Raw genomic sequence first — 25,528 nt, forward strand, 5'->3', positions numbered from 1 at the left:
CTAATGTGATGAAGCCTAGTCAATCCCAGATTTAACTGATCAGAGCACTGGACCAATGCCAGGAATGCCAGAGACTCCTCAAGCCAGAAGCCATCAAAGTTCAAGCTTACAAAAGACTGGGGTTTGCTGCCAGCTCTTAGTGGTTATTTGCCCTGCCCTCCCATCCCTCCTGCAGAGACTGTGTCCAGTCCAAAGACAAAGTCGCTTTTCTACCAGATGTTTAACCTTGGACGAGTTACGTGACCTCTTTGTCCCTTCATTTGCTCAACTGTAAAATGGGACAATTAACACTATCTACCTCGTTGATTTGATAAGAGCATTAAATGAGATGATGCGTTTAAAGCCCTGACATCTGGTGTGTGCTCAGTAAGCTTTACTTATTATTAGCTATTATTATTAAGCACTTACCAAGTGCTAGGCATCATTGAGCATTATCTTAATTGCATCTTGAAAACAATCATATAAAGCAGGTTTCGTGTTGTTACATTTTTTTAAAAACTAATTGTTGATTGATTTGCCCAAGCATATGGTGTTTGTTGATACAAAACATTTAATGAGGAGTGTGTTTAGTTCCATGCCCACACGTTCCTGGGAGTCCTCGCCAATGCTGCAGGAACGCTGTGCCGGAGATATGACTACCTGAACTCGACGCAGCTTCAACCAAATGATGCACCCATTATGTGGCGGAGGTCAAGATTTGAACCCAGGGTGTGTTGCTTCTTCTGTGGTGCCATGAGACCCCCTCTGCTTCTCTACCACCCCCTCTTCGTATCTACTTTGATAGAAAACAAAGACACAAATGAAAATAAAACAAACAATAACAGAGACCTAACATTTGTGCTCTGATTGTGTACCAGGTAATCTCCGATGTGTTTATCCTCTCTGCTTTATGTAACTGTCAGAAGAGCAACCCTTGAAAATAGCATTCCTGACATTAAAAAAAGAAGAAAGAAAATCTGAATTAGAGCTCCATTCTTTCAGGTAAATAAAATATAAATAAGGAATATCTTAATTTTTTAATAAGAAAATTAGCACTTAAATGTGAAAAAAAATAAAAAAAAATAAAAAGAAAAAAAGAAGAAAGAAAAAGAAAGGAAGGAATGAAGGAAAGAAAGAAAGATGAAGGAAGGAAGGAAGAAAAGAAAGAAAGAAAGAAAGAAAGAAAGAAAGAAAGAAAGAGGGAGGGAGGAAGGAAGGAGGGAAGAAAAGAAAGAAAGAAAGAAAGAAAGAGAAAAAGAAAGAAAGATGAAGGAAGGAAGGAAGGAAGGAAGGAGGAAGGAAGGAAGGAAGGAAGAAAGGAAGGAAGGAAGGAAGGAGGAAGGAAGGAAGGAAGGAAGGAAGAAAGGAAGGAAGGAAGGAGGAAGGAAGGAAGGAAGGAAGGAAGGAAGAAAGGAAGGAAGGGAGGAAGGGAGGAAGGAAGGAAGGAAGGAAGGAAGGAAGGAAGGAAGGAAACATTAGGGGTGCCTGGGTGGCTCAGTCAGTTGGGCATCCAGCTTATGCTCAGGTCATGACCTAAGGGTTCGTGAGTTCGAGCCCTGCATTGGGCTCGCTGCCGTTAGCTCAGAGCCTGCTTGGGAACTTCTGTCTCCCTCTCTCTCTGCCCCTCCCCCGCTCATGCTTTCTCTCTTAAAAATGAATAAACATTCTAAACAAAGAAGAAAGGAGCCTTCCTGCCTAAGATCCCTCCACCACTTACTAGATATGAGAGCTTGGGTCAGTTATGGATCCTTCAGCCTCTTTATCTTTTAGAGATGGGAGTAATTACCTCTCCCCCACAGCACTGTCATTCATTCATTCGTTTGCTCAACATTATTGAACATCTAATATCAAGAATCATGTTACATGCTTGATATATACTCAGGAGAACAAACTGGGCATCGTCTCTGACCTCAGGGAGCTTCCTGTCCTGGATTAAATGAAATTATTTGTATAAAACTTTTAGCACAGAGCCTGGCAAATAAAACTTGCTCAATTAAAGTTAACATCATTGTTACTATTACTACCATAGCCCAGTCAGGATGTAAACACACATATCTTTGCCTCTGAAATCCTTTTTAATAAAATAGGGTTTTGTAGGGGCCCAACAGGAGACGAGGCTAGAAGGGGACTTAGGGATGCCCAGAAAAGACGTCAGACGTTAGGTTTTTAATATGTACGAGAGCAACCTGCACCCTTGTACCTCCCAAGCATTTTTTAGGTATTTTCACTCTCTTTCTCATGATCCATCCAAGCCAGATGTAATTTTAAATCATCATAAACATACCCCTCTCTGTGGGAATAAATGTATTTTCCCTTGAATGTGGACCCCGTGTGTTTGATTTGCCTGGAAAGGTGTGGAAACCACCCAGACACGGTGCTAATGGGATGTGACAGAACTCGCAGCTTCCCCGGGCCTGGAAGGAAGAATGTTGACGGAGGGGAAGCTTAATGAGCTTCCACCCACATTTCAATTATCCTAACAAGCTGCCAAAGGAAGGCCTGTTTGCAGTACCGTGTTCTGGAAAGTTTTGACAAGCCCAGGAGGAATCTATCCGGGCCGGAGCTGCGTATGTCTAGGGAAAGAAAACACTCTTCCTTTGGGAGAGAGGATGACAAGGCCAGCTGGCAGTCAGCTTTGTCACCTAGTACTTGAGGGGATCCTTCTCCAACACGACACCCTCATTAGCTAACCCAGTACAATTGTATCAGCTATAATGCCACCACCATAATGCCACATAACAAACAGCCACGAAACCTCAGTGGCATATCATGACAATTTTTAATCACATGTCAGTGGGTCAGCTGGGCACTTCCAGTCATCTGAGCTGAGTATGGCTGAGTTCATACATGTCCCCGTGGTCAGGTAGGTGGCATTTTACTGTTCTTGGTTGGGCTGCCTCGCTTGCCTGGGGCAACTGAGCTGACTCAGTATTTCTCCACACGACCTCTCATCCTACCCACAGATTTGTGCATGGAGCAGCAGGAGGGTCCTAAGAGAAAGGCCAACATTATTGTGCAGGGTCTCTTGAGCCCAGGCATGGGAAAGGCATGGCGTCACTTCTGCTGTGTTCTATTGGTCAAAGCAAAAACAAGCTTAGCTGATAGAAGGGATGACAAAGTCACGTGGCAGAGAGTAGCTACAGGAAGAACACTGATTGGGTCCATCAGAGCAGTCCCACAACAAAATATAAATAGCAAGCACCATTACTGAATAGCAACTCGAGGCCTGTTTTATGTGTAGGAGAGGATATTAAACTGGGACGCTTTGGGTCTTGAATTCAGCCAAAGCCCAAGAGTAAGATGAGATGTTCAAACACCTGACATTTCAGAGCAAGATGCTGGCCTTGCAAAGATTCCCCAGGTGAAACTCGTTTTGTAACCCTTGATCCAACACCCACCTCCAGGATATGAAAAGGTTGAATTGAAAACTGGGGAGAGGATTTTTGGAGGGAGAAGTCCAGTGTGAGGTGATTCTCTGCCCCACTTGACAAGGGGAGAGGCAGTTACCCTTGTCTTGTGAGAGGAACTTTCAGTAGGTAGCTTGAGTCTGCTATGTGTTTCCTGGAGTCTGGAGGGACCAGCCTGACTCAGACCTGAAGAATGTACAGATTAGCAGACTGTGGCTAGAGCCTAGCAGGATTACAGGATGAGGGGAAGGGGTAGCAGTGGAAGCAGGTTCCAAAGATGTATGTGTTTCCCATGAGTCGAGTAGATAAAGGCATCTGCTGAGATGAAGGCATGTTAAAAGGAGCTCCCTGTTCCCAAAAGAAGCAGAGGGAGGCACTGATGTCTACCACTTGGCATGGGAGCTGGGAAGGACAGGGAGAAACTGAAGAATCCCCACCATGTCAGGGTACTGTGCCACATGGAAGGCAGTAGAGGGGGACCCAAAGAATCCACAATGCCCCTCAAAGAAGAGACTTTTGAACACCTCCTGAACACAGAGAACTTTAAATACCTGCCAAGCAGTTTGTGCCAACACCAAATCGTGACAGTACTAGCCACAGAAGTTCATTCCTGCCCTCGTCAATTGCCCCTCTGCTCCCTCAGGCCATTGGACAGCAAGCAGGAAGGAGGAAGAGACATAGGGAAGCCAACCTCCTTCCCCAATGCCTGAGCTGAGTAAGAGGAGACACAGAGCCACTACCAACCCCCACAAATACTATGCCTTTGAACTAGCAAAAAGATGCCACCTGAAAGAAGCTTTACCTCCATCTGTCTGAAATTTGCTCTAATATACTCTAACAGTTACCTGTTAGTGTATAACAAATTTTCCCAAAACTTTGTGGTTTAAAACAACATTTATGATTGCCTGGTCTCTATGGGTCAGGAGTCTAGGCACATGAGCTGGGTCCTCTGGCTTAGGATCTCTTACCAGATTGCAGTCAAGGTATCAGTTGGGCTGTGATCTCATCTGAAGACTAGACTATAGAAGGATCCACTTTCAAGCTCACTCACATGGTTGTTGGAGGCTGTTGGCCAGAGGCCACACTCTTCATTCCTTGGGCCTCTCCGTGAAATAACTCAACATGGAAGCTTGTATCATCAGAATAAGCAAGAAAAAAAAAAGCAAAGAGGAGAGTGTCAGCCAAATGGAAGTCAGTCTTTTATAATCTAATCTCAGAAGTGACATCCCATGACTTTGAATGTATTGTATTAGTTAGAAGCAAGTCACTAGGTCCAACCCCAAGGGTAGGAGATCACATAGGGTATAAATATCAGGAGGGAGATAATTAGGGGTCATCATAGAAGTCTGCTTCCACACACACTGAATTCATTACAGCTACACACCATGCCATTGGCCAAAAGTCTGTTATAATAAACACACAGATCTCTAGTGTCTACAATATGAACAATACCCATGTCCTATGTGCTATGCAACCTACCAACCATATGTGGTTGCTGAGTGGAGATGCTTTAACATTTTAAAAACATTTTATCATGGAAGTTTTTGACCATTTCCGAAAGTAAAAGAAATAATAACATAAAATAATAACATAAAAGCAGTCATTCTTGTTTCACTTATGCCCCAATCCGTTCCCCCAAAGCCCCCAGTTGTTGAAAAGCAAATCTCAGACATCACACTATTTCATCTTTAGGAATTCAACACGAATTTCCACGTACCCAATTTACCATGACACCATTAACAAGAATCCCCCAATTTCACTGACTAATTCAGTCAGTGTTCCAATTTTTTTCCAACTTCAGAAGGGTCTCTTTTACAGTTGGTTGGTTTGGGGGAAAGCTTCGACCCAGATTTTAAACCATTACTTAAGAATGGGCATTTTAATTACTGAGACGGAACTATCCTGAGGGTGAGAATGACTGCCAGGCATCAGTGTGGAAAAAAAGAAGGCTTCTTTTTTTGCAACTCTATCACATCCCACTTGCTCATCAGGACGGTGACACTAGGTTATCTGAAATCCTCAGTGTGGTCCATCGAGGTGGGTGTCAGAATCCTCATTTTTACACAGGAGAAAATGTAGATGCAGGAGAAGGAACTTGCCTCAGGTCACACCGCGATTACTTGATGCAGCCGATGCCCCAACTGAAGTCTGTCTGACCTCCCCAGGGGACTCTGGGAGCTGGCTATAATACTGTCATAGCTTCTAGGACAGGAAGATATCGCGAATGCCTTTTTACAGGACCATACTCTCCCTCGTGAAACCCTTTTTACCTGTTGTCGGCAAGAACCGAACCATATGGGCTCTTAGCTTTTGTTTCCTAATATTCAGCACAGAATTGGGTACACTGCAGGTGCCTATATATAAATGCAGCCCATATAAAGCCTGGCTGTCCTGCTTCAGCCCTGAAGCCACCATAGCATAGAACCCCACGCAAAGAAAAGCCCATTCTGACAGCCAGACAGCCAGTCTGAGGAGCAAAGTCATTCCACTGGCCCAGCCTCATCAGCTTTAGCTCCTTGACAATGGGGGCAGCTCGTGAAGGGAGCTGCGGCTCATGGGGGAGTGAGACAGATTCATGTCCCCACTGTAGACATTCACCTGAGAAAATGTGATTTTCTTTGCTTTCCCAACTAGGTGTTGGGAAGAATCTGACGGAGAAGCATTATTTCTTTTGATGGGGCAGCTGTGGTCAAGTGAATGGTACTCTTCCATTCTGGAAAGTCTCTGCAGAAGCAGGTCACCTGGCTCTGGAACCATCCATACACCCCACCCTCTTCTCTGCCTGACAAACTCCTAATCCTCCAGGGCTGGACACAAATCTCATGTGCTCGAGGAAACCTTCTCTGTCTTTCCAAATAGAGCGTCACCCCCCTCTGGTGTACCTATCCCACGTTCATCTGTCTGCCCCTCCAAACTGTAAGCCTGATAAACAAAGTCTGCGTCTGTCATACCTGGAACATAGTAGACAATAAGTATTTGTTGACTGATTGTTTCTTTTTATTAAAAAAAAAAACCCACAACTTGAAAACTGCATTTACTGAATTGCTGAAACTGGTATTAAAAAATACCACGGAGCCCAGAAGGATTCTCTCCAGAAAACAAAGCAAAACTTGAAATTTACTTTCTTCTCCCCACTACTGTTCCCACCAAAGTCCTCTCCTCTATTTGGTCAACTTTTTAAACTCTCCATACCTAACCAAGCCAGAGGTTGGTGTTCACCATCTTTCTCTTTTGATGTAGCCTTTTCTCCTATAACTAACTTGGCCCTTCTGTCTCTTTTGAGTTCTTGCATTCACCCATTACCTAGATCCCAGAGAGCAAAGAAGGCCTCGAGAGTGAAAATCAGCCTACCTCTTTAGAAGGTGAGACGCAATTATAAACTCCTGAAGACACGAAATTTTGGCCATTTTGTTACCTGCTATGCTCTCAGTGCTTGGGGTAGTGCCGATCACATAGCTGGTACTCGATCAAGATCGTCACACATTTTTGTAGTTGCTAAGAGGATGGATGAATAAATAACAGGAGGTGTTTCGAGAGAGACAGGAAGCAAGGGAAAGATGAACAAAAACACCACATTTTTTTCCCCTCTATTTGGAGGTCTAAGCTGGGATGTTTGCCTGAAGAACCAAGTAGCCATAGCTGGTAGGACACAGCCCCTGGTCATTCTCAGACTTGAAGGGCCGTCTGCTGCTGAATCAGCAGGAAACAGCACTGGAGACGTGGGCTAGGTGCAGCTTGGCAGCGTGGTGGCAATTTAGCTGACAATTTCCTTCTATGTTTCAGCATAATTGAATTAGCATCCATGGAGACTGTCTCCCAGACATCGGCAAATGCAATACCGTGGAGCAGGCGCTGCAATTCATCTGGCATTATGAGGCATTGAATTGCCATCCAATCCCGCACCTCTCCTCGTTGCTTTGTGTGTGCTCGTTAGAGGAAATTAGGTGGATGCGATGAGCCTGGGAACAATTAAAATCTTCCCACTTAGGCGATTCCCAGCAGCGGTACCCAACTTCTCTTGATAAGCACTCAGGTTTGCTCAGCTAGTGTGCACGCACGACTTTCTGGATGTGCTTTCTAATTCTGAGCAATGGATGACAATTCATTTTGCTTCAGATAGGGCTATGGACTGTTAGGACACAGAGGAAAGACAACTTACCGGGACAGCCATGATATGAACCAACCAGAACAGCATCCGTAACGGACAGTGCCATGGCCGGGAGTCTTGGGGCTCAGTCCAACTGGGAAGAGTATTGCTCAATATGAGTCTATGCAATGGGACTTGATAGTGGACCACAGATAAGGGCCATGAAGACAGTACCCAACACAGCAAGTTAAGGTGAAAAGTTGGGAAGATTAGGAGCAGGATGAGTGGGGACTGAAGAGTGGCATTCGGGCAAATGGTTCAGAACCAAGGTTGTGAACATTAAGAGTGTGCTAGACTGAACGTACTTTGAGGCTAGGGGTGGCCACTTAAAGGACTGTGGTTTACTGGGTAGAGGGAATGGCAGTCAGCTGCCAGGGAGCAGAGTGGTATGGCAGAAAGAGCAGCTTTTGGAGAAATATGGATTTGAGACTGAATACCAGTCCTGCCATGTTTGATGGTTAAACCACTTCACTCCTAGGGTCTTCTGCCTCCTCGATAGAGAAAAGAAGACATCTATCTTGCAAGGCTTGGAGAGGCTCAGGGTTGTGCGAAGCGGTACTGGAGGTATCATATGCATAACAGGACTTTGTCTTGGCTTGGGTTCCACCAGAAAGGGACTCTGAGATAAGGATTATAAGGACTGGAGTGCAAGCAGTTTCTTTGGGAGATGATGGAGGGGAAGCGGGAGGAGGAAGTGGGGAGAGAAAGCCAAGGAAGTATTCATGATCAAGCCAGAGAGCACTGTGAGCACCAGAACTCATCCCATGGGGAACTCCGGGATCCATGCAGAACACAGGTCTCAGAATTAGCTTAGTGAGGGATCTGGAAATTTTTAAAACCGACTCCCATCAGTCATTTGCTGAGGGCTGTTCGTTGCCTAGAGCTTCAGGTCTGCCTTGGCAGTGGGCAGACTTGCCTTCCTCATCTTCAGAGAAAGTCCCCAGGCACACGGATGCTGATACAGGCAGAGGGAAGCTGGCCTTTCCGCTCTGATGTGTTAAGTCCTGATGGGGTTCTGACAACTTCTGCCGGTGGGTGATGCATTGTCCCAATTTGGACCGGGTCCCCTAAGCAAGCCAAGAATGGAACAGGAGGTGCCAGTGTTCCCATGTTCCAAAGAGAGGTGCAAGAACTCCAACAGGGGTGGCAAACTATTTCGTGACCCTTAGCCTCTCACCAAGTTCCGGGAGAGTAGGGAATTGGAAGGGGGCTTTCATTAGACAGCATGGATGGAATGACACTGATCTCTCCCCGGCCCCACAGGGCAAGAAGGGCTGTGTTTCCCTCACCGGAAGCCCAGAGGGAGGAGCTTAGGAGGGACTCATTAGAGCATGATTTGTGTCCTCTGAAGACTGGAAGCCCTACAGGCTGGAGTCTGACTTGTGCCTGAGGGATCTAAGGAACACAAGGCAGGCTGAAGAGGCAGCAATTCTCCCACCAAAGCGTTTTCCTTGGGGAAGGAGAGACAGAGAAAGCACTGACCTGGGGATATTTGAAAGATGCTTTGCCTAACAAGGCCCTCTGGAGGAATGATGAGCACCCAGGCCATAAAGATGGACCGAGAATAACCAAAGCCAGAGGGAATGTCATTACTGGACAGTTAGAGCATTTCTTTTCTTTTTTTTAATTTTTAAAAATGTTTTATTATTTATTTTTGAGAGACAGAGACAGAGTGTGAGTGGGGGAGGGGCAGAGAGAGGGAGACACAGAATCCGAAGCAGGCTCCAGGCTCCAAGCTGTCAGCACAGAGCCCAACACGGGCCTCCAACCCACGAACCGCAAGATCATGACCTGAGCCGAAGTCAGACGCTTAACCGACTGAGCCACCCAGGTGCCCCTCCCTATACAGGTTATTTAGAGAAAGTATCCATCAGGTGTTGTATATCGAGAGCATCTGAAATGTATTAATAAATAGCAGGTCTTGTCATTATGAGCTGGGTGAAAGTTAAACCAGAATTCAGGCTGTCAGAGCTAACTCCCAGGGTGTTAAAACTTGCTGATCAGCCCTGGGCTGTACCAGCTCCTGGCCCAGTGGGAGGAAATGAATGACAGAGACCACGGTCTGTGTCACTAAGCAGAACATGAGGGGTCCCTGCACCCCACCACTGTTGTGGGGCATCAGGCCCAGGTAGGCTACGTTTGCTGTGTTCATGATGCTAGCTCCTGGGAGGGCATCTTGCTCGTTCCCACTGGACAGCAACTGTAGAAGGAGGCTTGCTCATTATTCTTCCTGAAGCTAAACCTCAGGATGGACTGAGGAGGGCAGTGGGGGTGGGAGCCAGGACTGGCTGCCGCCTACAGCAGCATCAGAGCACACGGCAGACTGCTCCCCTGGAGCTCAGATCCCAGGCAGGTGCTGACAAAATAAAATCAGAACTGAGACAAAGGGATTTCTACACACAACCTGTGCATTTCCAGCCTTCTTCCGTACTGGAAAGCGATGGAGATGTGCTTTCTCTACGCATGCATCACGGATCCATGGGAAACTTCTTCACTGAGCTATAGCTCTTTATTCTGCAGGACAGGAGCTCCTTGAGGGCAGGGACGGAGTCTCAAGTCCTTTTTGTGTCAACCAGGAGGAGTCTGTGAAGCAACCAAAAGCATTTATTTGGGGTCTTCAGGATTGCAAGCCAGGAGTCAGAATGGACAGACCTTCCAAGAGGGGAGTGAAGGCTCATCAAGGCAAAAACCACAAGTTTGCTTAATTTGTTTTGAAAGAATTATGACTGGTGCTGAGAGAGTTAAACTATCTACTACACAATTGGTTATTTAGTTAACAGAGGCTACATTATCTCATTTTGACTGACTCTCTTAGCAATGTTTATTTCACTTTGGAATCTGATTTCGCATTTGAATCCCAGGAATCTAGCCTAGGGCTGGATACAGAAGGAGAGTGGGCTTTAAATTCACACAAATCCTGGTTTGAATCCTAGCTCTGCCACTTACTAGCTGTGTGACCTCGGGTAGATCACTTCACCTCTCCGAGGGTCAGCTCCGTCATCTGAAACATGAAGACAAAAATACCTACCTCCCAGTTGGGGGAAAACAGAACCATATTTAACGTGCTGGTTCCAGTGACTAGAATGGTAGCTGCCATCATCATTATTTTCTATTGACATTGTCTCATTTCCTCACCGTTGTGTTCAGACAGCTCTGGTTCTCTTATAGAATTCAGCGCAAAAATGGCCAGATCTTTCATCTACTCAAAAGACGTTTCCCATTTTTGGTAAAAATCCTTAGTGACACAGTCCACAGACATTGTCAGAGCCGAAAATACTTTTTCATTATCAGATAAGAAGATCCCTTCTGCAGTCTCCTCATGCTCTAATTCTGCCTCCAGTTGGTCCTGAGGGAAAGTAATCTTGCATGACACTTCAGCTTTACAGCTAAAATCAAATTTAGCATCCCGGTTCCCAATGGGGCAAACCCAACATTTTCACGTGCTTCCCACATGTCAAAGAGAATAGACGCATCTTTTGTTTCAAGCCAAATTTCTCCAGGTCGGTTTTCTACATCGTAGTTTATTTGAGCCTCCGCTCTTCCATCTGTGAAATGGAGCCAGTGAGAACGTCCTCTCTCATAGGGTTGTTCTGAGAATGGATGAATGGCCAGAGAACTCAGGTTAGTCACACTGTTGCTTCCACAGACCCCTGCTGTGTCACGGAGGAAATCTGTGGTTCCAGTCCATTGTGGTTGTTGGCCAACTTTCTGTCCAGACTCCATTGGATCAAATTTGCTCCGTTAAGCAAAACTGATCAACTTGGACACTTTTTGTGAATTCTGGCCAAATACCCCAACTGTTTAGTTTTTGCTCTCATTAACCTTAAAAATTAAACTGTCAGTTGTTTTAGCGGCAAAAATGGGTTTATTTGGAAAAAAAAGCAGAGAATCACAAACCCAGACAATCAGGCTACGGCAAAACCACAAACAAGGGCCCGGAAGGAAGGAGAGGAACCTCTTTTATAGAGGAGAAGGCGAGGGGTGGGGGCGGTAGTTGGAAGGGCTGTTGTAAACAAAAAGTCCATTGGAGTAAACCGGGGGTTTGAAGTGTACTGGCTTCTCATTGGCTGAGCTGTGACTGTCTCTCATTGGCTGGGCTGTTGCTGAGGGAGGAGAGAACTTTTCTTCCTCCTATAGGATAGTAAAGTACTATCACTTGTAACTGTCTCTCATTCTGTTGGGTCTGCAATTGATTCTAAGTAGTAGGGTGTGAGAGCTCCCCCTGCTGGCCGTCTGACTCCATTTTAAGGAGGTTTCCTTTGACTAATTTTCACATTGTGGAACCAACAGAACTCTAAGCTACAGAAAGAACATGGAAGGGAAGCAGAGTGCTTTAGAGGCGTGGAGGGGACAGGCCACAGGGTGTGTGGGCGGGAATGGTTAGGGACAAGGCTAAAAGGAAGCAGGACAGGGCCGTGAAGGTGAAGCAGCTGGCTGCCAAGTAGAAGTGCTCTAATTCTCTCCTAAGCATCAGGGAGTGATCAGAACAGAAAAGGGTGCCTACCCCTTGTCCGACTCAACTCAACCTTGTCCGACTCAACCCCACGTGGCAAAGTGCATCTCCGGCATGGAAAGTGCCCAGAGAAGGAAAAAGGAGGGTCAGAGAAAGTAACAATTGCAGCTACCACTGTCTGAATGCTGTGCCTGCACCTTGAATATGGCATCCACTCACCCCTCCCGATAACCCAGCGAGGTGGGCATTATTATCCTCATTACACACAGATGGTCCTCCAGCCCTGAGAAGTGAGTTTCTCCACATCCCCCAGCTGCCTCTTTCTATCTGCCAGGCCTTTCATGTTTCCATCATTTATTCAATCTTCAACAATCATTTACTGAGTGTCAAACCCCCGTGTCAGGCGCTAGGCAGGTTGGTATCAGGAAAGCAGAGAAAAGAGAGGATTTCAGATGAAGAGGTCCGGGGGAACAGAAGCCCAAAGCCAGAACCAGGTTTTGTTTCTTGCAAAGTGCCTGGAACAGTGGCGCCAGCAGCCTGTGCCCAAAGGCAATCAGACACAAAAGTAGAGCCACAGCCCCTGGCGGGGAGGGGGTATCACCTCATCCTATCAGAGAGAGGTAACTGTCCTTGAATCAAAGGCTTCCCAGAAGCACTCCTAGTAACAACAATCAGCAACACTGATTATTGAGCAATTTGCTTTGTGCTGAGCAGTTTATAGGCTCACTTCACTGACACCAGCCCATTTAACCGTCACAGTGACCCTAAGAGGCAAGCAGGGTAATGGTCCCCATTTAACAGATGTGCTGAGGCCCAGAGAGGTGAACTCACCTGCCCAAGGATACACAGATCGGAAGAGGCAGAGCTGAGATTCAAATCCAGCTCTCCCCAGTTCTAAAGGCTGCTTCTGAACCTCCACAGGCCCGCATCCCTCCCACAGCCCTGCAGTCACGGACTCACCCCTCTTCTCTGTGGATAGGGGCTGACCACCCCAGGAAGGCTGTAGCAGGTGAGGGCTGAGTGGCAGGGAAAACAGCACTGGAGCCCTGCCACTTAGAGCTGTGCGACCTTCTGGAGCCTCAGTCCCCTCGTATGTAGAATGGGAACAGTATCATAGAATGGCTGTGAGGACTTCACATGTGACCTCACCCGCAGGAAGTGAGCACACTGTCCACACTCCACCCCTCTTAGCGGCCTCCCGTCCCATCGTCATGCCCCACAGGAAAAACGAAGGCAGAAGTCCCTGAAATGGCGAAGAAAAGGCCGCAACTCTTCTGCTACCACTAGACTGTGGGCCCTCGGGAGGAGTCGCATCTGTGTTTCCCACGGGACTGGTCACGTGACAGGTAGGGTTGCTTCTGAAAACGCGCATGCGCGCAAGCGCACACACACACACACACACACACACACACACACACACACACACACACACAGCGCAGGAGGGAAATACATCAGCAGGTTCTCCCCGGTTATCTCTGAGTTTCGGCACCTTATCTTTCTTTCTGCTTATCTGCATTTTCTGACTTTCCTATGATGCACATGTATTATTTGTGGCATTATCTGAGATCCTGAAAGACATACACCCAACTAGTGCTATAGGTTACCTCTGGGAAATAGGGATGAGAAGACCTAGTTAATGAGGGGAGGTCTTGGGGGGGGGGGTTGTTTTTTGTTTTTCTTTTACTTTATGTACATCCCTACTTTTTGCCTTACTTTTGTAATTTGTTTTGAAAGAACGATATAAGCCACGTGGCACATGACGGCAGAAATAGCAAGAACATCACATGAGAAAGACTTGCCTTCCAATGCTGGCGAAGAGTAACCACTCTAAATCTCCGAAGTTCTCCAGCTGTAAAATTGGGGTTAAAATGCTGCTTTGTCAAGTTTGTTGTAAGGATTAAAAATAAGGGCGCCTGGGTGACTCAGTCGTTTAAGTATCCGACTCTTGATTTTGGCTTAGGTCATGATCTCAAGGTTTGTGAGTTCGAGCCCCACATCTGGCTCTGTGCTGACAGCATGGAGCCTGCTTGGGATTCATTCTCTCTTTCTCTCTCTCTCTCTCCCTTTCTCTCTTCCCCTCCCCCACTCATTCTCTTTCTCTCTCTTTCTCTCTCTCCCTCTCTCAAAATAAATAAGTTTTTTAAAAAACTTAAAAAAAAATAACCTGTGCATAAAAACCTCAGCATACAGTAAGTGATCAGTAATTGAAAGCAGTTATTAAGAGCTTTTTGTCTGTGCTTTTATGCTACATAAACAGGTGCTTCTCCAGGAACCAATATGGTGAAAAATAAACCCTTGCTAAGCACCCAATCAAAATTCTGCATCTCACTACAATGAAACACATTAGAAAATGTAAGGTGGGGGCCCCTGGGTGGCTCAGTCCGTTAAGCATCTGACTTCAGCTCAGGCACGATCTCAAGGTTGGTGAGTTCGAGCCCCATGTCGGGCTTTGTGCTGACAGCTCAGAACCTGGAGCCTCCTTCGGATTCTGCATCTCCCTCTCTCTCTGACCCTTCTCCGCTTGCACTCTGTCTCTCTCTCTCTCAAAAATAAATAAGCATTAAAAAATTTAAAAAAATAATATGTAAGGTGTGTCTGAAATAAAATATCCATCTACACTCTCTAGTATCAAATTTGATCCCTCAGTGGCCAAATATACTCAGTGGTCAGTGGTAGATCTTGGACTTCTCTAAGCTGGGCAGAAAAATCTGGAGTGTTCTGTTTTGTTGACTTTTATTTGGTTCTTTTTCTATTCCACCACAAAGCCTCCCTCTGGCTGGAAAATTCACCAAGACCCCCTCCGCCTCCCCAGAATCCCACGAGGAAGTGAGATTTGCCCCGGACACAATGGTGGAGCTGAGCTAATCTCGTCTTACATCTTTGGGAATTCGCTTGCCTGTTGACCCAGGTGCCCTACACATGCTCACAAAAACCTTCTGCCAAACTTCATTAGCCATTGAGGTTTCGGTGCCGTTATTCTGAGCCACTTATTTTCTGGCATTAATTTAAAGCAACATTTTCTCACCTCCTTGGCGTGCTTCCATGAGTTGGAGGCTTAAAAAAGGAATTGCCATGGATTTTGTCACAAATTGCCTAAAGTCAAAATGTTTGGTTTCATCTCCTATTTCATTTCCAAATGATTAGCAGCCGCCGCCTGGAGCACCTGTTAGCAGGACTCTGAGACCATTCCCAGGCAAACAAAACAACCAAACGAAATAATCAACAACTGAAAAACACCACAGCCTTATCAGTTCATGGTTTCCACTAATGAGTTACTGATGTCTGTCACGGGCATGTGCTCAAGGACTGGTGACAATATCTGACACGCCAAATCGAATAAAGCATTTTTTTTTCTGTTCACTCCAAAGAAGCAAACTGGTGGGAATTTCATGTGGTGTGGTGTGACCATTAGAACAACTATTATTTATGAAGTGCCCCAAGAGCTAGGGTTTTTCCCGTACATAATACATCTTAGAACAACTCCTCAATTATCAGGACGGTCTTGCTTGCAAGGGTCAGACAACCAACCCACACTAGCTTAAGCAAAAATAGACTTATTTGGGCTCATGTAACTAAGAGGAGAACTGAGCTCAGCAACAGGCTCCAGAAACTTCCTCTCTCATGTCTCATTTTTACTTCTATCTATCTGTCTTTGCCTATTGGTCCCATTTCCTCCTACTATAGACAGGCCTGTTCCATATGAACAGGAACATGGCTGCCACGTTCCCAACAGGTATAAAGTGCTACTTTCTCCCAGCATGTGTATATCGGTTCCCAGGGAAAACTCTGGTTGGACTGTTTAGGTCGCATGCCTCTCTCTTGCAGCAATCACTGTTTGTGGTCAGATGATTTGGCCAGAATTGGGTTATGTTCTCATCCGTTTGACCAGAGGTCTGTGTCTGTTCACAGGAGAAAAGTTTAAAAAGCTTAATAAGCAGATAAAAATAAGGCACTATGAACAGTTGGGCAGGTTTCATGCTGCACAAGGGTGCCAGCTGAGGGGTAAAGTAGGAAATAAAATCCTGCCTGTGCTCTGCTCAGCCAGCCATGCACTCTGGCCCCCAGTACATCTGCTGGAAGAAAGGATGCCTTTTTCTAATTCCTGCAAAGATGTCACACGGGGTAGCGACGGCTTTGGACAAAAACAACAGTTACTGTAGGCCACTACAAATTCTAGGAAGTAAATAATGATTACCTCATTTTTTTTTTTTAATGTTTACTTATTTTTGAGAGAGACCGAGACAGAGCACAAGCAGAGGTGGGGGCAGAGAGAGAAGGGGAGAGACAGATCCGAAGCAGGCTCCAGGCTCTGAGCTGTCAGCACAGAGCCCAACGTGGGGCTCAAACTCAAACCATGAATGAGATCATGACCTGAGCCAAAGTCGGACACTTAACTGACTGAGCCACCCAGGCGTCCCAATGATTACCTCATTTTTAAGATGAGGAAACGGAGGTCCACAGAGGTAAAGCGACTTGCCTAAGGCTATATAGCAGGAAACGCCAGATCCAGGATTTGAACCCAAGTCTCTGGCTCCAAAGCCCATGCTTTCCCTGTAATAACTCATCAGCGACCTGTGGGGAGTGGGGGGTGGGGGCTCCCCCTCCTACCTAATAGCATGAGGAAGAAGTGAGAAAAGTGGATTCCGTGGGCCTCTTGTCTCTGAAAAACCCAGCTATCCCCATGGGGATAATCTAACTAAGAAAAACAAGCCAAGCCCAAGACAAGACACTTCACAAAAACTGTTTGCAAACAGCTTGGAAGTCATGGTGTTTCCTTTAAAAAGGTAATTTCTTGCTTGGAACAGTGAGAAATTAGATGCAATCTGTTTTGATTTCTTCCCAATTTAGGACACGCTTTAGTGACCAATCTGAAGACATGCCAGCATCCTTCTGTCTCGAGGATATGTTAGTTTCGTTTATATCTCTGTTCATAAAGGACATCTAAATCATCCCACAGGAAAAGCGGCCCAGAATTGATACAGCAGACATGGAGACAGACTGAGCTGCATCTTTCTGGATATTATTATTAATAAGAATAATAATAATTGCCATTCACTGGGCATTTACTGTGTGTCATGTCTGATACTAAAGACATCCATCACCACACAGCCTTATTAGAAAGTCAGGGGAGGGTTATTTGGGCTACTCAACATCTGAACACCCTTTCTTGGAGGAAAATCCTCCATTGGGTGATTCCTGGCAGAAGCTTGACCTGTTCCCTCCACAAAACCAGAAGAAATCAAGAGTTCCATGAGCTCCCCCACATCCTTCCAGAACATTCCATGGTTGCTTAAGTTAACCGGTGTCTGTTTCCATTCTTTGCATCCAAGCATCCTGCTATATAAAAGTGTTCTTGGGGAGCCTGGGAGGCTCAGTCAGTTAAGCATCCAACTGTCAGTTTCGGCTCAGGTCATAATCTCACAGTTTCGTGAGTTTGAGCCCCACCTTGGGCTCTGTGCTGGCAGTGTGGAGCCTGCTTAGGATTCTCTCTCTCTCTCTCTCTCTCTCTCTCTCTCTCTGTCTTCCTCTCTCTCTACCCCTCCCCTACTCAAAGTGTCCTCTCAAAATAAATAAATAAACTTTAATAAACAAATAAATAAAAAATCAAAGTGTTCTTATCCCCATTGTACCGATAAGACTCTGAGACTCGGAAAGAGTATAAGACTGGGTCAAAGAGTTAGAAAAGCTAGAGAAACGCAGAGCAGAGCTCCCTGAAGGCGTAAGAGAGGCATAATGTTAGCTATGAATACGAGTTTCATCCTCTGGGGGACCCCTGACAAGTTATTTCACCGCTCTCTGGGTCTCAATTTCTTCATCCCAAAAATGCAGATGATTATGCCAGTAACACAGAATTCCTGAGAGCACTAAAAGAAGTCATCAAAAGAAAAGAAAACAAAAAGAAAAGAAAAACAATCATGTAGGTATTGCTCTCAACATCAGGTCTGGCACACAGAAGGTGCACGACACCCGTTAGCCATTGTGTCTGTTGTATCTGTTATTATCGTTTGTGCTTATTAACCTTTTCTATTGTGTCACAAGCGGGGCTTAGCTGACCATCTAGTAGGACTGTGTGCTTTACCTTGTCATCCCTTTCACCCCCCAGAGACGCGGCTGAAGGAAAGCGGAGGGTGATTAATAAGTCCACCAGGAGAGGTATTCTACCTCTTGGCACGGGGGTGACTTCTGAAACCAGACATTCACTCTGGTTCTGTGTCTCAGGGGGACCCCAGCACAGACTGGCAGAGGCTCAGCCAGGGCTCATCGATCACGCTAATGACGATGGATTTCCACCCTTTGCCACTTGATCACCAGCTGCCCAGGGTTTTATCACCATTTCCCAGGGCAGAGCAGGCCACCCACCCACCCCCCCCCACAACTCCTGCCCACGAGGGCCTTTGTTTCTTACTCCCTGTCACCCAGAACAGAGCCAATTAAAGAACTCACTCATGTCTCCACCCTCCACCCCTTTAATTACAAACAGTGCTGAGAGTTGAATAACACAGAACAAAAGACAGATTTATTTACCCCAGGATATAAACAAGATTATCAGAAACAAGCATTCAGAAGCCCTTAGCTCCTGGGAGAATTTTAATTTGCTGACCCCCTGCCTTACAGAAATCTCGGGTTTTTTTTCACATAATTATAAAACCCCAAGAGTCTCGCCTGCTTGAGTTGTTTGTTGGCACACATTCACCACCCTGGCTCCTTGCTCTCATTGGCCAATCTTAAGTATCTCCACTGGGGCTTTAAACCAGGCTCTTTGGAGACAATGCAGGAAGCTTGAAAGAAATTCTCTTTTCCTGGTGAAATTGTCCTGTTGTGGGCCACCTAGGATGACCAAGGCACACAGACAGGAGCAGAGAGGAGGTGACGTTTCATTGGCTTTTCGTTACAAATCATTTAAACTCACATTGAAATGGCATTAAGCCAAAAAAGGAACGTACCGGCTCCTGTAACTGAAAAGGTGACCATTAAAGCTATGTTCAGGTGCAGTTCAATGCAGGGGCTTCAAGCATGTCACTGAGCTCAGGCTAACTCTATACCTCCTCTCACCTGTGTTTCTCTGTTGGCTTCTTTCCCTTGAGAAAGAAGGTCCCCAGTATTCTCAAGTCTCCAACCTATCAACTCCTAGAATTGAGTGCCACTGGATCAGTTTTGATCATGTGCCCACACTTGAACCAATCACTGAGGGAAGGAAGAAATACACTGTTGGCCAGATCTGGGTCACATGCCCAAGGCTGTATATGGAGTATAAGACCAATTCTATTTGAATCATACAGACTAAGGATGTCAGGTGGGTGAGTCCCCAAAGAAAACTCTAGGTGCTGTACCCAGAAGATGGGAGATGGATGCTGGGCAGATGAAAACAATGGATGACCAACAGAGTATTATGCTGGGGTAGAGATTGTAGAAGACAATCTTCCTGGGGCAGCTTGGAAGTTGTCCTTTAGCATCTATTATGGGCTGAACTGTGTTATTCCCCCTCCTCCCCAGTTTATATGGTGATGTCCTAACCCCCAGGACCTCAGAATGTGACCTTATTTGGAGACAGGGTCTTTACAGAGGTAATCAAGTTAAAGTGAGGTCATTAGACTGGGCTAAGAGCCCAGTCCAATATGACAGATATCCTTATGAGACAGAGAAGTTTGGACACAGACACACATACAGGAAGAATGTCATGTGAACATGAAGATAATCATCTCTAAACCAAGGACAGAAGCATGGAATGGATTTTCCCATATAGTCCTCAGAAGAAACCAACCTTATATTGATACCTTGATCTTGGATTTCTAGTTTCCAGAACTGTGAGACATTAAGTTTCTGTTGTTGAAGTCACTTAGTTGTGGTGGGTTTTTTTTTTTTTTTTTTTTTACTGTTAGTTTTGTTTTTGTTATTTATGACAGCCCTAGAAACTAATACAACATCCTTTGAGGAAGACGTCAAGCCAGGTGGTTGGCTCATGTCTCACTTCAAGCCCTAAGAGACTCCTAAGATCTGCCCCCGCCCCTACCCGCCCAGACTCTTGCATGTTGCTGGAGCTTCTGCTACCATGGTCATTCTTCATTTTGGATACCTATTGCCATATGGGTTTTCACTGCTCGATACAACATTGATTCCAGTGTGAAGCTCAGCCCTTTTCCATACCTGCCACACATAAAAAGAATCCACTCACCCAAAACATGTCTGTACACTTTGCTGAAGTCTTGGAGTAAGGAGGAGAAGATTAAATTGCAAATTCACACAAAGCTTCAAAACTGAACAATGAGAATTCATGTTTTCCACTCATTCATTCATTCATCAAAAAAAAATTTTTTTGAAAGCCTACTTTGTGCCAGACTCTGAGGCATGAGAAGACACAAGATAGTCAAGACCTCTGTATTCATGGAACTTATACTTTAGCTGGGAACACATATGATAAGCAATTAAATAAGCAAGAGAATTTTGGAAGGAAATGTCAGGAAGAGAATAGTAGGGTTGAGTGGGCACTTTGGGGATGACATTTAAAAAATTTTTTTAATGTTTATTTATTTTTCCGAGAGAGAGACAGAGCATGAATGGGAAAGGGGCAGAGAGAGAGGAAGACACAGAATCCAAAGCAGGTTCCAGGCTCCGAGCTGTCAACACAGAGCCTGACGTGGGGCTCGAACTCATGAACCGCAAGACCATGACCCGAGCTGAAGTCAGTTGCTTAATTGACTGAGCCACCCAGGCGCCTCTGAGGATGATATTTTTAGCAGGATGACATCTTTAGCAGGAGTTGGGGAGTCAGGAAATACCTCTCAGAGGGGATGAAAGTGGGAGGGGCTAACTCTAGAAGAAAAGAAAAGGAGCCAGCTACACGGAGGTAGAAGGCAGAGAGGATGGGAGAGCATTCCAGGTATGGAAGCACTTGTACTTGAGAGGGTGAGGGGAGGGCTCGGGGGTGGGGAGGGGGGGTGGTGGCCAGGTTAGGAGAGTGACCCCAGATCTCTAGAACTTCCTTGGGTCTTAGCAAATTCCCTTCCTTACCTAGTTCTGTTATTCAGAGGCTTATTCATCCGGAAGCTGTTGAATATGCCCCAGATTCTACTCAGTACCTTCTGCAACACGGTTGCCCAATACAAATATAACACTAGTCACATATGCATTCTTAGATTTTCTAAGAGCCACGTTTTTTTTAAAGGGAATTAGTGAAATTAATTTTAGTAAGATATTTTATTTCATTTAATATACAAAAAATATTGTCTTTTGACATGTAATCAATATAAGCACTGTTGAGAAATTCTGACATCCTATTTTTTAGTACTGTCTTTGAAACTCACATGTGTTTCATACTCACACCACATCTCAGTTTGGACTCGCCACATTTCAGGTGCTCAATAGCCACAGGAGGCTATGGCTACTGCATTGGACAAATTCATCTCCAACCATCCAATGGGAGGAGGAAAGTTGACCTTGAGGAGGTTCTTTTCAAGAGTGTAATAGCACAGTCCTGCAGGCACACATGGGCTACAATGTGGGAATGTCATCCTGACCTCACTCTCATTTCTCTTAACCTCAGCCTGGGGGGAAAAAGGTACAATAACAATATTCAAAGTGTCCAGCAGAGAGCAAAGGGCCCACCATCTGCTGGTGGGCCCCCCTTAAAGGAATGTAAATTCCCACTGACTGACAGGCATCCCGGAATGAGGTCAGGCAATGAGGATGCAGAAAGGCAGCCTATTTCCATAGTTGAGCTATTGTTGATAGCGCTGCTATAAACATTGGGGTGTATGTGCCCCTATGAATCAGCACTCCTGCATCCTTTGGATAAATTCCTAGTAGTGCTATTGCTGGGTCGTAGGGTAGATCTATTTTTAATTTCTTGAGGAACCTCCATTCTGTCTTCCAGAGTGGCTGCACCGGTTTGCATTCCCACCAGCAGTGCAAGAGGGTTCCACTTTCTCCACATCCTCGCCAGCATCTGTTGTTTCCTGAGTTGTTCATTTTAGCCACTCTGACAGGTGTGAGGTGGTTTCTCATTGTGGTTTTGATTTGTATTTCTCTGATGATGATGGATGTTGAGCATCTTTTCATGTATCTGTTGGCCATCTGGATGTCTTCTTTGGAGAAGTGTCTATTCATGTCTTCTGCCCATTCCTTCACTGGATTATTTGCTTTTTGGGTGTTGAGTTTGGCAAGTTTTTTATAGATTTTGGATACTAATCTTTTATCTGATGTGTCATTTGCAAATATCTTCTCCCATTCCATCGGTTGCCTTTTAGTTTTGTTGATTGTTTCCTTTGCTGTGCAGAAGGTGTGGTACACACACACACACACACACACACACACACACACACAATGGAATACTACTCAGCAATGAAAAAGAATGAAATCTTGCCATTTGCAACAACATGGATGGAACTGGAGGGTATTACGCAAAGCAAAATAAGTCAGTCAGAGAAAGGTATATGATTTCACTCATATGTGGAATTTGAGAAACACAACAGATGAACATAGGGGAAGGAAGAAAAAATAAGATAAAAACAGAGATGGAGGCAGACCATAAGAGATTCTTAAATACACAGAAAAAACTGAGGGTTGCTGTAGGGGAGGTGGGTAGGGTGATGGTTTAAATGGGTGATGGGCATTAAGGAGGGCATTTTTTGGGATGAGCACTGAGTGTCATATGTAAGAGATAGATCACTGAGACTGCATTGTATGTTAACTAACTTGAATTTAAAGAAAAAAGAAAAGACAAAACAAAAGAAAGGCGAACCTTAGGCTGCGAGGCAGGCGGGGTGAACTCCCATGCAGGCAATGCTCACAGGGTAGGGGGAGCTCTGTAAATGCCCATGGAGTTGGGTCGGTGGGTTCTGAGCGTGTTACCTCTAGGAGGTACATGGAACATTCAGTCTTGGAACATCCAGTCAAGTCAGCATAAAAATTGCAGCCTGTTCTTGCTGCCACCATGGGCAGCAAGGTCTGTCCTGTGCTGGAGGGGAGATGCAGAGGGCAGAGCGGCAGCAGCTGGAGGCAGAAGGAAGGGAGCTGAAGCGGAGAGAGCAGTGCCTCATGGGAAATGTGAAGCAGTGGTCCAGAGAGCCGCACTGGCTGAAGTGACAAACAAGATGAATTTGTGAAACATGCATGCGCTCCCGGGGGATGACGGGGGAACCTGATTTTACAAAGGAAAATAAAAAGAAAAGAGGGGGTGGAAATAGAAAGGAAGAAAGAGAAACTGGAAGGGAGAGAAGCTTCTAGAAATGGAGTGGGATGAAAGCCTGAGCATCACAATTAAGGCCTTAAAAAGAAGAGCAGCATCACAGACCGGTAAAATCTGGGCCCTGCTGGTGAATGAATAAATGAATGAATGAATGAATGAATAAAAAAATCCGTGTGTCCAGTTGCTGGTCTGAGCCCTTTCCGTGGCTCATTTAATTTACTCCTCACGACAACACTGAGGCCAGTATGATTATTTCACTTTATGGATGAAGATATTGAGGCTCAGAGAGGTTAAATAATTGATCAAGGTCACACAGCTAGGAACTCATACAGTCAAGAATTGAACCTGATTCTGCTCTTAACTCCTACACTCAAACTTGTTAAGAGGTGTTCTGGAGAACACCAAAAGGTCTCTGTTACAAAAAAACCCCACACACATAACAAAAAACAGGGGGAGAGGGAAGGAGGATGGGAAGTTTAACCAAATAAAATTGGAAAATGTGGCATATTGTCACCCACTTGGAAAGTCACAGAACACAGGCAGGAGGCTGTTACAGGCTGTTCTGGTTACCTATTGCTGTAAAACAAAGCAGCCAATGATGGTTATTTTTATGTGCCAACTTGGCTAGGCCACAGTACCCAGGTATTTGGTCAAACATTTATCTGCATGTTGCCATGAAGTGGTTTTTTTTTTTTTTTAGATGACATTAACACTTAAATCAGTAGACTTTGAGTAAAACAAATTAATCTTCCATAATACGGGTGGGCCTCACTCAATCAGTTGACGGTTTTATGAGAAAAAAGACCAATCTCCCTTGAGGAAGGGACTTCTGCCCACAGACTGCCTTGGGACTCAGGCTGTAGCATCACCCCTTCCATGGGTCTCCAGTTCCCAGTCTGTCAGCTTACCCTGCAGATTTTGAACATAATATATTATGTTCAAAATATATATATTGTTAATATGTTATTGTTCTGTTTATCTAAAGCACCCAGACTAATACCTTATATATAATGTAGTATATAAGACTAATACCTTATATACATACCTTATACTTATATATAATTTATACCTTATAATACTAATACTTTATGTATATATAAAGTATATATATATATATATATATATATATATATACACACACACCTGTATATATACTGTATATACGTGTGTGTGCGTGTGTGTGTGTGTGTATATATATATATAATCGTTTTTGTTTCTCTAGAAACCCAGACTAATACACAGCCCAACCTTAGTGGTTTAACTTTTTTATGCCCATAAATTCTGTGGCTGAGGATTCAGACAGGGCACAGCAGGGACCCCTCATCTTTTAATTAAAAAAAATGTTTTTACATTTATTTTGAGAACCAGAGAGGGACAGAGTCTGAGCAGGAAGAGGCAGAGAGAGAAGGACACTCAGAATCGAAAGCAGGCTCCAGGCTCTGAGCTGTCAGCACAGAGCCCGATGTGGGCCTCAAACTCATGAACGGTGAGATCATGACCTGAGCCGAAGTCGGACACCCAACCGACTGAGCCACCCAGGTGCCCGGGGACCATCCATCTTTACTCCACCATGGCTGGGGTTTCACCTCTGCCGCCTCCTCTAACAGCTGGAACTGTAACAGCTACAGCCAGGAGACGCAGTTCCCAGGTAGCTTTGCACTCACCTGTCTGGCACTGTGGCAGGATACCCAGAAAGGTGGACTCAGCTGGGACTACTGGCCAGGGAGTATACCTGTGCCTCTCAGAACAGGGTGGTTCCATGTTCCAGGAAACAAGGTTGAAGTGGTATATGTTCTTTTATGATGTAGCCTAGGATGTCACACAAAGTCATTTCCACCATACTCTGCAGCTCTCAGATTCCAGGGGAGGGGACAAAGTCCCCACCTCTCAGCAGGAAGGGTGTGAGAAATTTTCCAGCTAAGTTGTAAAACCTCCACAGAGGCCTTAAAGCAAAAAAAAAAAAAAAAAAAAAAAAATCTGTTTAATCTTACTTAACCTGACTTTTCTCAAGATTCCACTTATCTATAGTCACAGGTGAAATTGTGCCCTCCTCCAAAATTCAGATGTTGAAGGGGCACCTGGGTGGCTCAGTCGGCTGAGCATCCAGCTTCGGCTCAGGTCATGATCTCACGGTTCGTGGGTTCGAGCCCCGCATCGGGCTCTGTGCTGACAGCTCGGAGCCTGGAGCCTGCTTCGGATTCTGTGTCTCCCTCTCTCTCTGCTCCTCCCCTGCTCATGCTGTCTCTCTCTCTCTCTCTTTCAAAAATAAATAAAAACATTTTAAAAAATTAAAAAAATTTTCAGATGTTGAAGCCTTAACCCTCAGTATCTCAGAATGTGACCTCATTTGGAAATAG

General features: G+C 45.2%; 1 long non-coding RNA gene across 3 annotated transcripts; it reads right to left on the bottom strand.

Moving 5' to 3' along the window:
- Window positions 1-569: 569 nt before the first annotated feature.
- LOC122204096 lies at window positions 570-24,931 on the bottom strand. 3 transcript variants are annotated; one of them, XR_006195489.1, is made up of 4 exons: window positions 24,836-24,931; window positions 9,938-10,116; window positions 4,355-4,515; window positions 2,749-2,969 (listed from the first exon to the last, which is right to left on the bottom strand). It is a non-coding gene; the product is annotated as an uncharacterized LOC122204096 (long non-coding RNA). The 3 variants fall into 3 exon arrangements; XR_006195488.1 differs by lacking the exons at window positions 2,749-2,969; window positions 9,938-10,116 and adding an exon at window positions 570-928; XR_006195487.1 differs by lacking the exon at window positions 9,938-10,116.
- Between the last annotated feature and the right edge of the window lie 597 nt (window positions 24,932-25,528).

This window comes from Panthera leo, chromosome D3 (assembly GCF_018350215.1).
Source record: "Panthera leo isolate Ple1 chromosome D3, P.leo_Ple1_pat1.1, whole genome shotgun sequence".
NCBI classification, from domain to species: domain Eukaryota; kingdom Metazoa; phylum Chordata; class Mammalia; order Carnivora; family Felidae; genus Panthera; species Panthera leo.